This window comes from Miscanthus floridulus, chromosome 18 (genome assembly GCF_019320115.1).
Source record: "Miscanthus floridulus cultivar M001 chromosome 18, ASM1932011v1, whole genome shotgun sequence".
Classification (NCBI taxonomy): Eukaryota; Viridiplantae; Streptophyta; class Magnoliopsida; order Poales; family Poaceae; genus Miscanthus; species Miscanthus floridulus.
This window is the reverse complement of record NC_089597.1, coordinates 136,200,805-136,213,616: the sequence shown is the minus strand read 5'-3', so window position 1 is coordinate 136,213,616 and position 12,812 is coordinate 136,200,805.

Here is a 12,812-nt window from a genome sequence, read left to right as displayed (position 1 = left end):
CCAACCAAAGGCACTCTTAGTGGATAAATGTAACTTGAATTCCGCGCTCTAAGTCCATTGTAGTACTGTATGTGTAAACATATTTTGCGCAAGGCCATATTCTGTACGTAAATTTAGCTTTTAGATTTTGGAAGTTTGCGCTTGGAGATGCTCTAAGCCTATTCTGGTGAAAACATGAATAATATATAGCATCTCAAGATTTTTCTGTTTTTTTTCCCCAAAACATGTTTTCCAACTTGCAAAAGGGTATTGGGAGAAAAAAAGAAATGCATCTCTCACTTCCAATAAATCAAATATTGGCCTCACAAGTTTTTTTGGTTGCCGCATTCTTTATTTTTCTCCGCACGATATAGTACATGTCGATCATTGCGCTCGCAAGAAACAGGTCGGTGTCCAGTCCAGCCTTCACCACGCATCCATGATCCATGTACTGCCTCTGCAACGTGGCCTCCAACATCACCGCCAGAAGCACATCACTTGATGATGCTCCCAAAGTTCCACCCCACGCCATGTCGGCCCATCTCGTCGCACCCGGCGTGAGTTGGACAGGTTCCCAAGACCATCCAGGACGGCCATCGCGTGCCCGCGAGCATGCGGCAAGTGCGGCGGCGTACGTGAACCGCCGGTCGACCCTGAACACCGCGGCGGCCGCGCGTGAGAACGTACGTCGCCAAGGCACTGGTCATCCGGCAGCAAGATCGATGGTTCGTGTAGGTGTCCTGGCCGCCGCCGCCCCTCAGCCCCTCCCAGCCTCCCGCGCAGGCCTTGTCATCGCAAAACTAGAGATCCAGACTCCAGAGCGGAGCGCCACCAACAGGCCGTCAGACAGATCGGGCGCCTCCAAGGGGTGGATTGCGGCAAAAGAACGCGCGCGGAGACGGAACAAGTGCGAAAAGATGGGAAAGAGATCCTGAAGATGAGTTTTTCTCTAAAAAAATATGGATGGAGAAGGGATACGAGACACTCTTGGAATGCTCTTATTACACAAAGAATTCTATAAAAATGGTAAGTTATTAAAGGCTAATTCTCCTTTTGTTTCTACTTGCACAAGTTCAAATTTTGCATAATAGAAGATGATAGCATGCTCCGTCCGTCCATTCTACATGTATGCTAAATTACTAATAAAGTGGCGATACTCATACTACTAGCGGAAGTAAAAATTTCGCATTTTGATCCTTTTTGGATTTTTTTTTTTTTTTTTTTTTTTTTTTTTTTTTTTTTTTGCAAACAAACTCCTGACGAAACCATCCCTAAAGATAAAGATAGACCCAAAGCTCGGCGTCTTAGGAGGGTAATCCTAGCAACGTTACTCAGCGTCATGTCTGTGCACGTCAAACCCCTGCCATGAAGGATTCGACAAGGCAATAGGCCCCACGGACCTTGGCGTTGGTTCAATTTTTTTATATACTAGCAGATTCCCGTGCATTGCTATGGAAGACAAAATTTTCAACGCAATAAAAGTATGATGAAAAGAAAATAGTGGGTCGGGAGCCTCAATTTTCCTCGCAATAAAAGTACACAAAAATATAGTGGGTCAAAATCAACAGACAACGGCAAAAAAAAACTTAGCTTAACAACATACTATTATGAACCACATTCAAATAAATAAGCATCGATTTTTTTTGTATCACTGTCAACACGTGTCAAACACAACCACAATTAGAGTATCAAAAAAAGGGCTCGCAATAATCATAGAGAGCATCCTTACAAAATCTGTAACATTAGGCATCATATTTCATAGATAATTAATTTTGCAACCAGCTACAGCTAGCCATATACCACGCTAATGTGCAAGTGCAAATCGATCCTTCGTCAGAACACATCACTACTTGCACAACAAAACTATTATAGCTGAATCCAAACAGGGCTTGAGTCCAAAGCGCGTAGCACACATAAACTTTTGTGGTTATATTACTGTGCGACTATAGCCAGTACTCCTCCAGCTTCTGCTTACCACTCATCTACAACCCATCCATACAATAACACTGAGAACTTATATGTGTTATTATGATCTAGGGAAAAAACTAAACATGATTTAGAAAGGCCCCATTGATCACGCATCCAGCCAGTTTATTCGGCATCAAATCAATAGGAAAGGCAAAGAATAGTAGCTATAACCGAAATGCAATAGAGCCTCTTCTTAGAAAAATAGATATTAAATGTTTAATAATCACCAATCTGAACTACCAAGGTTGTTAATTATTTAATGTTTCTCAAAACAATTCGACCCTAACATGATAAGATGTTTAGAACATCTGAATATGACAGCATGTGTTTTATGAGGTGATAATAGTAATACCTTGGCTTTTTGGAAGTGGATCAGCTGCCTCCTGCTTGCTACCAGTAAGCTACACTGCAGATTACAAATACTCCAACATGATCTTGGGTTAAATTAGTACAGTGTACATGACACAATGAGATATAACTGCAAATAGTTGGGTCGAGGTAATAACTGAGTATATTCCTAATAGAAGCAAATAGAAAGAATGGTAATTGAAAGGAGGAAGCCAACAACCAAGATCAGTTATATGCCTCACTAATTAAAAGTACAATGAACATTAAAAATAATGTAACATATTAAGCATGTTTGACGTAATTGAAGATTGATGTTTCTCCTTGAGGAAAAATAATTTGTTTCCTGATAATTTGGCATTATCTAAAAGCACACTTCAGCATTCCGTTGTAGTCAGTGTGGACCTATTTTTCTAGAGATCTATGCATGCATATATGAGCACCTTTTCTGAAAAAAAAAATCAGTGATGAGCTATTCATTATCTGACAACTCAATGTGAGTACTGATGGGAAAGGTTAAACTGCTATTCAGTCTAACCAAGCTTAATTAACAGAAGGATTGCTTTTGGGAAATTTCAATTTAGTTAGTAGAATTACTAAAACAGTCGCGGAATAGATCCCAATGAAAAAATAGCAGCAGCATTTAGCTAAAGCATAGGTAGTAGTGGTTAGCAGGGGCTATAACTAAGTATAGATGCATCATGTTTGAGTGCCTATTTTCTGAAATTACAACTCTGGTTCAACGGTCCTACACTGTTCCTAATCTGGACACCTAAATTTTTGTCTCATTACCTGCAGCAGAGATCTGCAAGGGACACCTGACAACAGAATGGCCAGCTTCACTTTCTAAGCCACTGATCATGCACATATAATCACTAGGTAAATGCCCGTGCATTGCATCGGGTGAGAAAAAATTATCACGAGATAATATATAGTGCCATCAACATCCAATTGCCTAAGGATCAATTATAGATGTCACCATCTTTTGCAGGCACCTCTTTTACCTATCCTTCCATGCTATGAAGCTTCACATGAATAGAACTTCGCCTTTAATTTAAGGAACAACGTATCAATGTCCAACAATGAGTATTGTTTGAATAGATTGTATAAGGTGCTCATCAACTAGCTCTTCCTGTGGCTTGAAAAATTTCCTGCCCTTCCGATCGGATTTATCAAAAATAGTTCTTCATATGCTATCTCCCCTAATATTTTAGAACTCAGGCTTGACATCAATCTTAGAAGATTCATCGGGAGACCAGAAAATATGCAGTTGACGTCCCACCAATTCTTCCAAGTGGGAGCAGAGATATCACAACAAACACTATAGCCCTGTTTGGTATAATGCCAATAAAAAAGATCTGTGCAAGCAATGCAGATGAAAACAAAAACTACAGTACACTGACACCAGTCTATTAAAATGTACATTTTGAATACACTCGCCGAATTGGCACATACATCCTCATTCCTGGTAACTCTCAGCTCCAGAATGTTGCTTATCAGCAGCATTGTATTTGTTCAGCCTGTCCATGTATGAAGACACCTTTTGATCTGCTCTCCCCGTCTTGACTCATCTTCCAAGTCTAATCCTCACTTGTACTGTCTCTTGTCAGTGCTAGAATACTTTTGCAGGCACACTCTTACATGGACTTGTGGTAGGGAAGAGAGTGAGCTTTTCTTGACTGGACTGCAGAGACATTCCAGAATATAAGACAGAGGGAACTGTAAAATCTCCATCATTAGCCAATTTCTTCCCCGAAGAATTTTGTAGGCACGCTCTTACATGGACTTGTTGCCAATCCTACTATAGAAGCATTTGAATCTGACAACCTCATACATAGGAAAAGCCATGTCAAATACTTGGAATCATATTAAAGGAAGTAATGCAATTGGAAATAATAACCTTTCAACATTATAGATAGGCTTAATTGTGGCATGCTTTATTAACCCCAATTAATAGTACATGTCAGTGAGGGCCGTGGAAACAATTACATTATTCTGAAATCTAATCCTATAAACCATGTAATGGATTGAGTGCTCAGGCCCACTAAGCCAAAGCACGAACTTTATGTTAGCACAAATAACACCATTTTGCATAGACGCTGCAAAGAGTCTGACAACTTCTAGTATTATGAGGCTCCTTGAATAGCTTGATTGCGCATTGCATGGTTCCAGTCTCCATGTTGACAATGCTCTCAAGAGCTGAACAACATCAAATACTGTCTATTTAATAGATTGCCAGCATCTAAATGTATCGTGACATCAGTTGGTTGATTAATCATTTAAAGCACCATTGCAATTCCAGGTTTAAAAAGAAGTAGCGTCTAATAATGTGTATTGACTGCCACCCAAAGGCAATAGCTATTCCACTCTAATAATGTGTCGGTGGAATAGAGAAGTCAACAAATGACATAGCAATGGTTTGATGAGACCATAGATACATCACATTGCTCAGTTTCATGTATCATGGAAAACTTTCATTGATGAACATGTTTTTTACTCTGTTCTTCATGCAGCCCTCTTTCAGATAATCAAGACTGCATCAAGCACTGGTCTACTCTGGGGATAGAGAAACTGACAGCCAAGGAAAGATCTGTCTTCCCATAATGCCAGGCACACCAAGCCAAAGGAATCAGGAATCTGAAATGCACACTTTTAATCATGGCTCTGCTTCACCTACAGTGACCAGACCATCTGCTCTTGGTCTGCAAAATGCATCACCACAACAACAATAATTCGATTTCATGGCTTCAAATATCATGAGCTGAGGAAAATATGAAAGCAAAATATTTAGTGAGGTAGCTGATTATCACAGGATACTGCTACCATCGATGTGTGTTACCAGAATATAATTTTGCAAGCTAACAAACATCCAGCATTTAGGATAAAACAATTATGTACCATCAAATTTATAAAAAGGAAAGCCTCACTTCACATCAAACTTAGTATAGCATTTTTAAACCAATACTACCAACTTGCTCGAAATACAGGGTCAGCACAGAATAAATACAGAGAATAAGCCAAGTGGTAATAAATTTTCACATGCTAAAATATTTTCTCTTTGTTAAATAAACAGTGAAATTGTCTGGTGAGGTGCTTGTGTTCTCACCTAGGTCACACCTCTTCACCAGAAATGAAATAGTAGCGTCCAATACCACCAAATTGTCTGCCAAGAAATGATGCACAATTTCAGGTCACGCAATATAAATTGCAATTATAAATCAAGGTCTTCCATATATCAACAACTCATCTGCATTTGGACCAAACTATTTTTCGCAATGCATAATCTGAGAGACTAATTCTGCAGACAGAGAACAAAGGAAGCGTAGCAGCCCGACCACCATTTTTGCACTTCAGGAACACAAATCTACTCTCAGTAACAACAACCTATAGACTGTAGATAGAGTTTGACTATTTTTTTTTGTCTCGTGTAATCCATGAATTAATTAGAATCAAAGTTCTAGCTATTAACCGAGTTACATGTCCCAAACAAACTGAATGCATCTACTCCGAATTGTAGTTTACGAACTGTTTCCAAAAGATTGTTGTGCAAAACAGATGCCCAAACAAAACATGTTACAAGCTAATTGATTTTGTGATTTACTCGAAAAACAAATCATGACTCCTAGAGCAAACCATAGAGTGCAATGTTACGGCACCGTGACTTGCTACGGAGGAAGTAGGGAGGGGAGATTGCTGGCCGGGGCCTGGTGACCCGGCGGCGAGCGGGCGCCGTGCTCGGCGCGGGGACAGGAGAGACAACACGACTCGGGGCTAGGAGCCCAAGGGAGATTAGATCTCAAACCCAGGCTGCTCCATTCATTCGGGAATGTGTGTGCTATATAGGCAGCTTACAAACATAACAAACTTTCCTAAATTCACTCCTTGCCAACAATTCAAAGGGAACAAAGCAAATCGACTTGATCAACTAAATGAACCGAGTAACCTGGCTTCAGGAGCTGTGGTGACCGCGCCCTAGGCGTTGTGCCGCTCGGCCAGCTTCCTTGGTGATCAGCTCTAGCCACTGGTGCGATCCCGACGGTGGTACTGTTTTCCCACCATAACCTCTCCCCCCCCTTCGGGAACAGCTCGTCCTCGAGCTGAAACGAGGGGTGGGCAGCGCAGGAACGCGTCGACCGGCTCCCATGTTGCCTCTGCTGCAGGCATGCCAGCCCACTTACACCAAGATGTGCTAGGCTCCACGACGTAGGCTGGAACGGAGGATGCGCTCGGGCTGCTGCAGAGAGCGTCCATGCTGGAGTGGAGGTAGTGTCGGAGTAGTTGCCGGGGGAGTGCCGATGAAGGGCTTGAGGACGCCAACGTGGAAGACGTCGTGGATCCGGGCGTTCTCCGGCAGTTGTAGACGATAGGCCACTGGCCCAACACGTTCCAACACCTGAAAAGGCCCAGCGTATTTGGGGCCAAGCTTCTTGTGGGCGGCCGGAAGCAGGGACTGGGTCGTGCGGTTGAGCAGACGAAGCCAGACCCAATCCCCGACGGTGAACTCCAAAGCACGGTGATTAGCATCGTAATGCTTGCGTGCATATTGCTGCGCCTGCAGGAGCGGGTCGCGGACTTCCACGAGGAACGCGTCGCGTCAGCGCGAGCAGATCATCGATGGCTTCGGTGTGAGCAGAGCCCTGCTCATACGGTAGCAGGGACGGAGGGGGCCTGCCGTAGACAACCTGGAACGGCGATGTGCGCAGGGCGGAGTGAAATGAGGAGTTGTAGCAGAACTCCGCCCAGGGCAACCAGTCAAGCCACTCACGAGGACGGTCGCCGGTGATGCAGCGGAGGTACATGGTGATCACTTTGTTCACCACTTCGGACTGGCCGTCGGTCTGAGGATGGAAGGCAGAGCTCATGCGCAGCTGTATCCCGAAAAGCCAGAACAAGTCTTGCCACACACGGCCTGTGAAGACGGGGTCACGGTCGGTGACGATCGACTCCGGAAAGCCATGGAGCCGGATGATATCGGCGAAGAACGCGCGAGCGACAGAGGCTGTCGTGTATGGGTGTCCCGGCAGGATGAAGTGCGTGTACTTGGAGAACCTGTCAACCACGGTGAGCAGCACACTCTTACCATGTACCTTCGGGAGTGCCTCGATGAAATCCATCGAGATGTCGGCCCACACCCGCGACGACACTGGCAATGGCTGGAGAAGGCCGGCCGGGTGCAGCACCTCAGTCTTGTTGTGTTGGCAGGTGTAGCAGGCCTGTACGTAGTCGTGGATGACCCGGCGATCATGTTCAACGGAGAAATCAGCATGGAGGCGCTGGAGGGTCTTTTGAATGCCCTTATGCCCCACCGTGTCGACGAAATATGGTCGGCAGTCTACCTAGGGGTATACCCAAGGTAGTAGATTATCGGCAGACAGATGCGCAAGCCACAAACAAGACGGTGACGCAAGACAGACACGAGGTTTTATCTAGGTTTGGCCACCAAGAAGGCGTAATACCTACGCCCTACGTCTGATTTGTATTGCTGTATGTCAATGAGAGATGATTTTTAGAGGGGTCCCCTGCCCACCTTATATAGTCCGGAGGACATGGTTACAGATCTGGAAACTAATCCTAGCCAGTTATAATTGCCATATGTGGCCAGGATAAGGATTCCTATTCTAACCGACCTAGGATCTTGATTGATCGCCAAATCCGCCTTGACTCCTTGCGCGGGACTCCGATCAGGTTGGCCGGGCCGCACGTCGTCTTTTGGTGGACCGGACCCACCGATCCGGGCCAGCCCAAGCTTAGCCATAAGGGTATAGGGGTTAATACCCCCACACACCATGTGGGCGAGCTGGAGGATGTCGGGCAGCAGCAGAGACGCCTCGGGCACGAACACTCGTCCGTGGTGGAGAATGAGACCCTCGCGGACACGCCACGCCTCACCGCGATCGCCGGTGGCAGCAGCGTCCCTCAGGGCACTGAGTTCAGGGGACGCCGTGATCTCTTGGCGCAGCTCGTCGAAGAGGTGGAAGGATGGGCTGGAGAGCGCCGTGAGCGATGCAGATTCCAGACCATGGGCTACACCCTCCAGGCTGGGAGCAGCGCCTTCCTGGTAGGCCATAGCGTTGCCATCACGACGGGACAAAGCATCGGCGACCGTGTTTAGCCGGCCCGGTCGATATTCCACCCTGAAATCAAAGCCAAACAATTTGCTAATCCAGTGGTGCTGGCGTATCGTGGAGAGGCGCTGGTCCAGCATGAACTTGAGCGCGTAATGATCTGTGCGCACGATGAATGCGCGACCCCACAAGTATGGCCGCCAGTGGCGCACTGCCTGAACCAGGCCAATGAGCTCACGCTCATAGGCGGCAACTTTCAGGTGCCGCGCCGCAAAGGGCCGGCTGAAGAACGCCAGCGACCCGTCTCCCTGGTGCAAGACGGCGCCAAAGCCAGACCCTGATGCGTCGCAGTCCACGATGAAGTCCTTGGCGAAATCTGGGAGTTGGAGGACCGGTGCAGTGGACAGGGCGGCCTTCAGCGCCGCAAAGGCCGTGGTGGCCTCCTCTGTCCACCGGAACCTGTCCTTCTTGAGCAGCAACGCCAGCGGGGCTGTGATGGCGCTGAAATCCTTGATAAAACGCCGGTAGTATCCGACGAGGCCGAGGAAGCTGCGCAGTCCACGCGTAGAACGCGGCAGTGGCTAGGCGGTGATAGCTTCCACCTTGGCACTGTCCATGGCCATGCCATCGGCCGAAATAACATGGCCCAAGTACTGGACCGACGAGGCTGCAAACGCGCACTTAGAACGCTTGACGTGGAGGTGGTGCGCGCGCAGGACGTCGAGGACGGCGCGGAGATGTTGGAGGTGTTCGGTCCAGGACGAGCTATAGATCAAGATGTCGTCGAAGAAGACGAGCACACACCGGTGAAGGAACGGCTGCAGGACAAAATTCATTAGTGCTTGGAACGTGGCCGGAGCGTTGGAGAGGCCGAATGGCATGACCAAGAACTCGAAATGGCCATGGTGGGTGCGGAACGCCGTCTTGGCCACGTCGTCGGGGTGGACTCGGACTTGGTGATAGTCCGAGCGGAGGTCAAGTTTGGTGAAGAAGCGTGCGCCACGGAGCTCGTCCAAAAGCTCCTCGACGACCGAAATCGGGAACTTGTCCTTCACTATGGCGGAGTTGAGGGCGCGGTAGTCCACGCAGAAGCGCCATGACGCATCCTGCTTCTTGATGAGCAGCACCGGCGCAGAGAACGACGATGTACTTGGGCATATGATGCCCTGTTTGAGCATGTCGGCGCACTGCTTCTCCAGTTCATCCTTCTGGAGTTGAGGGTACCGATAGGGCCGCACCGCCACCGGTTCTGTGTTGACCTTGGGGTAGATGTGGTGGTCACACGGGCGTGCCGAGGGTAGGCCGGTCGAAGAGGTGAAGACGTCTTCGTACGTGCTCAGCAGCTGGTCCAGCAGTACCTGTTCGAGCCCACACGCCGCTTGGACGCGCGCGGCGTGGAGTCAGCCCGTCGGAGGAATGTCGGTGCGGGTGGAACCAAGCCCCTTCCAGAGGACTCGCCGGCCGTGGTGCACGAAGGACATGCATAGGTCGTCGAAATCCTAGAGGATGGGACCCAGTGAGCGCAGCCAAGAGACGCCAAGCACCATGTCGTGGCAGTGCAGGGGGATGGCGAAGCAGTCCACCGTGAAGAACTCCTCCCCGATCCGCAAGGCGACGTCGCGGGCGAAGCCCTGGCACGCGACGCGGTCACCATTCGCCACGGTGACGTGCGCGCCGTGGCTGTCTGAAAGGTCCTTGTTGGTTTTGGTAATTGAGTGACAACCTAGGTGGACTAATTGTGTTTATGTGAGATACACAGGTGATTAGTCCACAGGTACATGTGTGTGAGCAACATATGCCATGAAGGTGAAAATGGCTTGGAGATGTTGCAAAGCTCACACATGTGATGATGAAGGAGCTTATTGCACATGAGACATGACATTGAGTCATGTGATCAAGGTGGAGAAGATCAAGACATGACTTGGCTTGATGGACCGGTTGCAAGCGTGAAGGGCAAGTCGAAGGCTTTGGAGTGATGGACCGCGTGGCGGTGAAGCTTGAGCAAGACTTGACGCCGATGGACGATGGCAACGGTGAAGAGCAAGTGGAGTCAAGATCGATGAACCAATATGATCAGGTGATGATATGAAGTGGATCATATCATTGTTGATCGTGTTGGTGCATGTGTTGCATCGACATTGAAGGAGATGGAATGGAATGCGCAAGGCAAAGGTATAACCTAGGGCATTTCATTTCACCGGTCATAGGTGTGTAGAGAAGTTTATGACCGGGTTTAGGATAGATGGCCGTACTATCAAGAGGGGCAAACTTGTTTGCATATCGGTCATCTAGTGCCACTCTAGTGATCTAACTTTGCATTGTCGCTAGGATCGAGTGGCGTGGCAAGTTGAGTGGCTAACATCCTTTGGGAAATGATTGTGAAAATGCTAACACACATACACATGATGGTGTACACTTGGTGGTGTTGGCACATTTACAAAGGAGGTGGTGTTTGCAGGGGTGAGATGGGTTTTGGGTCCCTCTCTCCCTCCCGCCGAGCTTGCGAGGCGGGATTCGGCGCTTTCGAGAAAATGGAATGCCTATTTTCTATTATGCCGGATGCAAACTCTTGGTGGTTAGCACATTGGACCAAGGGTGAAGAAGATAGAGAAGAAAGGAATTCGGTCTCACTGTTTAACAGTGACCGGACGCTGAGTCCGAAACGACCGGACGCTGAGGTGGTGCGTCCGGTCAGGCTGTCGGTCGGCACAGTGCTTAGGGTTAAGCACCGGACGCTGGGCTGTGTCCGGTCGAGTTGACCGGACGCGTCCGGTCATGCTCGGGAGCTTACTGGAAACGACCGGACACTGAGGGTCCAGCGTCCGGTCAGTTGAAGTGCTGCGTCCGGTCGGCAGATGACCGTTGGGATCGGAAGATGACCGTTGAACGCAGGGGACACGTGGCGAGTATCGCGTGACCGGACGCTGAGGTCCAGCGTCCGGTCGATCGGACCGGAGCGTCCGGTCGGCCCGAGTTTTGCCCAGTGAAGGGGTAACGGCTCTATTTGCCCATGGGGTTATAAATAGAGGCCATGGCCGGCCTTGGGCCGGTAGCTGAGCACACTAGAGCCTTGGTGGCTTGTGTAGTAGTGCTTGGGAGCCCTCCATCTCACACATACATGATAGTGTTCATCCGATAGTGTGAGAGAGCGATTCTAGTGCGATTGCATCGTGAGGTTGCATCGAGTGGCACTAGGTGATCGTGTTGCAAGCCGGTGGTGCTTGTTACTCTTGGAGGTTGCCACCTCCTAGACGGCTTGGTGGTGGTCTCCGTCGAAGCGCGCAAGAAGCTTGTGCGGCGCTCCGGAGAAGTGCTTGTGAGGGGCACTTGTGCTCGCCCCGCGGGAGTCGCGAAGAGCAACATTAGTAAAGCGTGTCATTGAGCTACCCTCACTCAAGGGGTAGGTTCTTGCGGCGCCCGACGTGCGGGCTTGGCGGGTGATGCCAATTAGCCGCCGAACCACCAAGTGAGCGGTCGACACAACGGGGACTAGCGTGTTGGCAAACACGTGAACCTCGGGAGAAAAATCATCGTGTCAACCTTGTTCTTCCCGTTGGTTTGCATCTCCGTTACACAAGCTTGCGTTTACTTTCATATACATTAAGCTTGTGTTGTTGCTTTTGTAATTAGTTAGCTTGTGTAGCTTGCTAATTACCTTCATGCTTGTGTAGCATAGAAGTAGCTCCCTTGCGTGGCTAATTTGGTTTGTGTAACCTTGTTAGTCACATTACTTAGTTTATGTAGCTAAGTCTTTGCGCTCTCTAATTAGGCATTGGTTGCCTTGTTATTGAGCATTGCTAGTGAGCTTAGTTAGCTTTGTGCTTTTGCTTACTAGCATGTGTAGGAGCTCCCTTGTAGCTTAAAGTACTAGTGGCATAGGTTTGTGTGACCTTGCTTCTAGAATTGGTTAGGAGAGCTCTAACTAGCCCGGCACCTTTGTTGCATAATTGTTATCTTTGCAAGGTGCTAGTGAACATATATAGTGGGGGTATAGTCTTGGCTAGACCTATAGTTTTAATTCCGCATTTGTATCGGTTAGCCGACGCGATTAATTTTAGAAAAGACTATTCACCCCCCCTCTAGTCCGCCATCTCGACCCTTCACTGTCCCGGAAGCAGAGGCCGGCGCGTCGGGCGGCGGGAAGGCTGATGAAGTTGTGCGTTGATCCGGAGTCCAGGAGCGCCCTAAACTCGTGGGCACCGATCTGGACACAGAGTTGCATAGTGTCCTCCGTTCGAATTCCTGTGATCGCAGAGAGGGAGATCAGGGGCTCCTCGGGGTCGAAGGGCGACTGGGATGGTGCCGCGGTCGCCGGCACGGTGTCGACATCTTCGGGTTCCTCAACGATGTAGTCCGACGCCTCGAGGAAGAACAGGCGCGCACACTTGTGACCGCGCACATAGGGCTTGTCACAATTGTAGTAGAGCCCTTGCTTGCGGCGCTCTGCCATCTCGT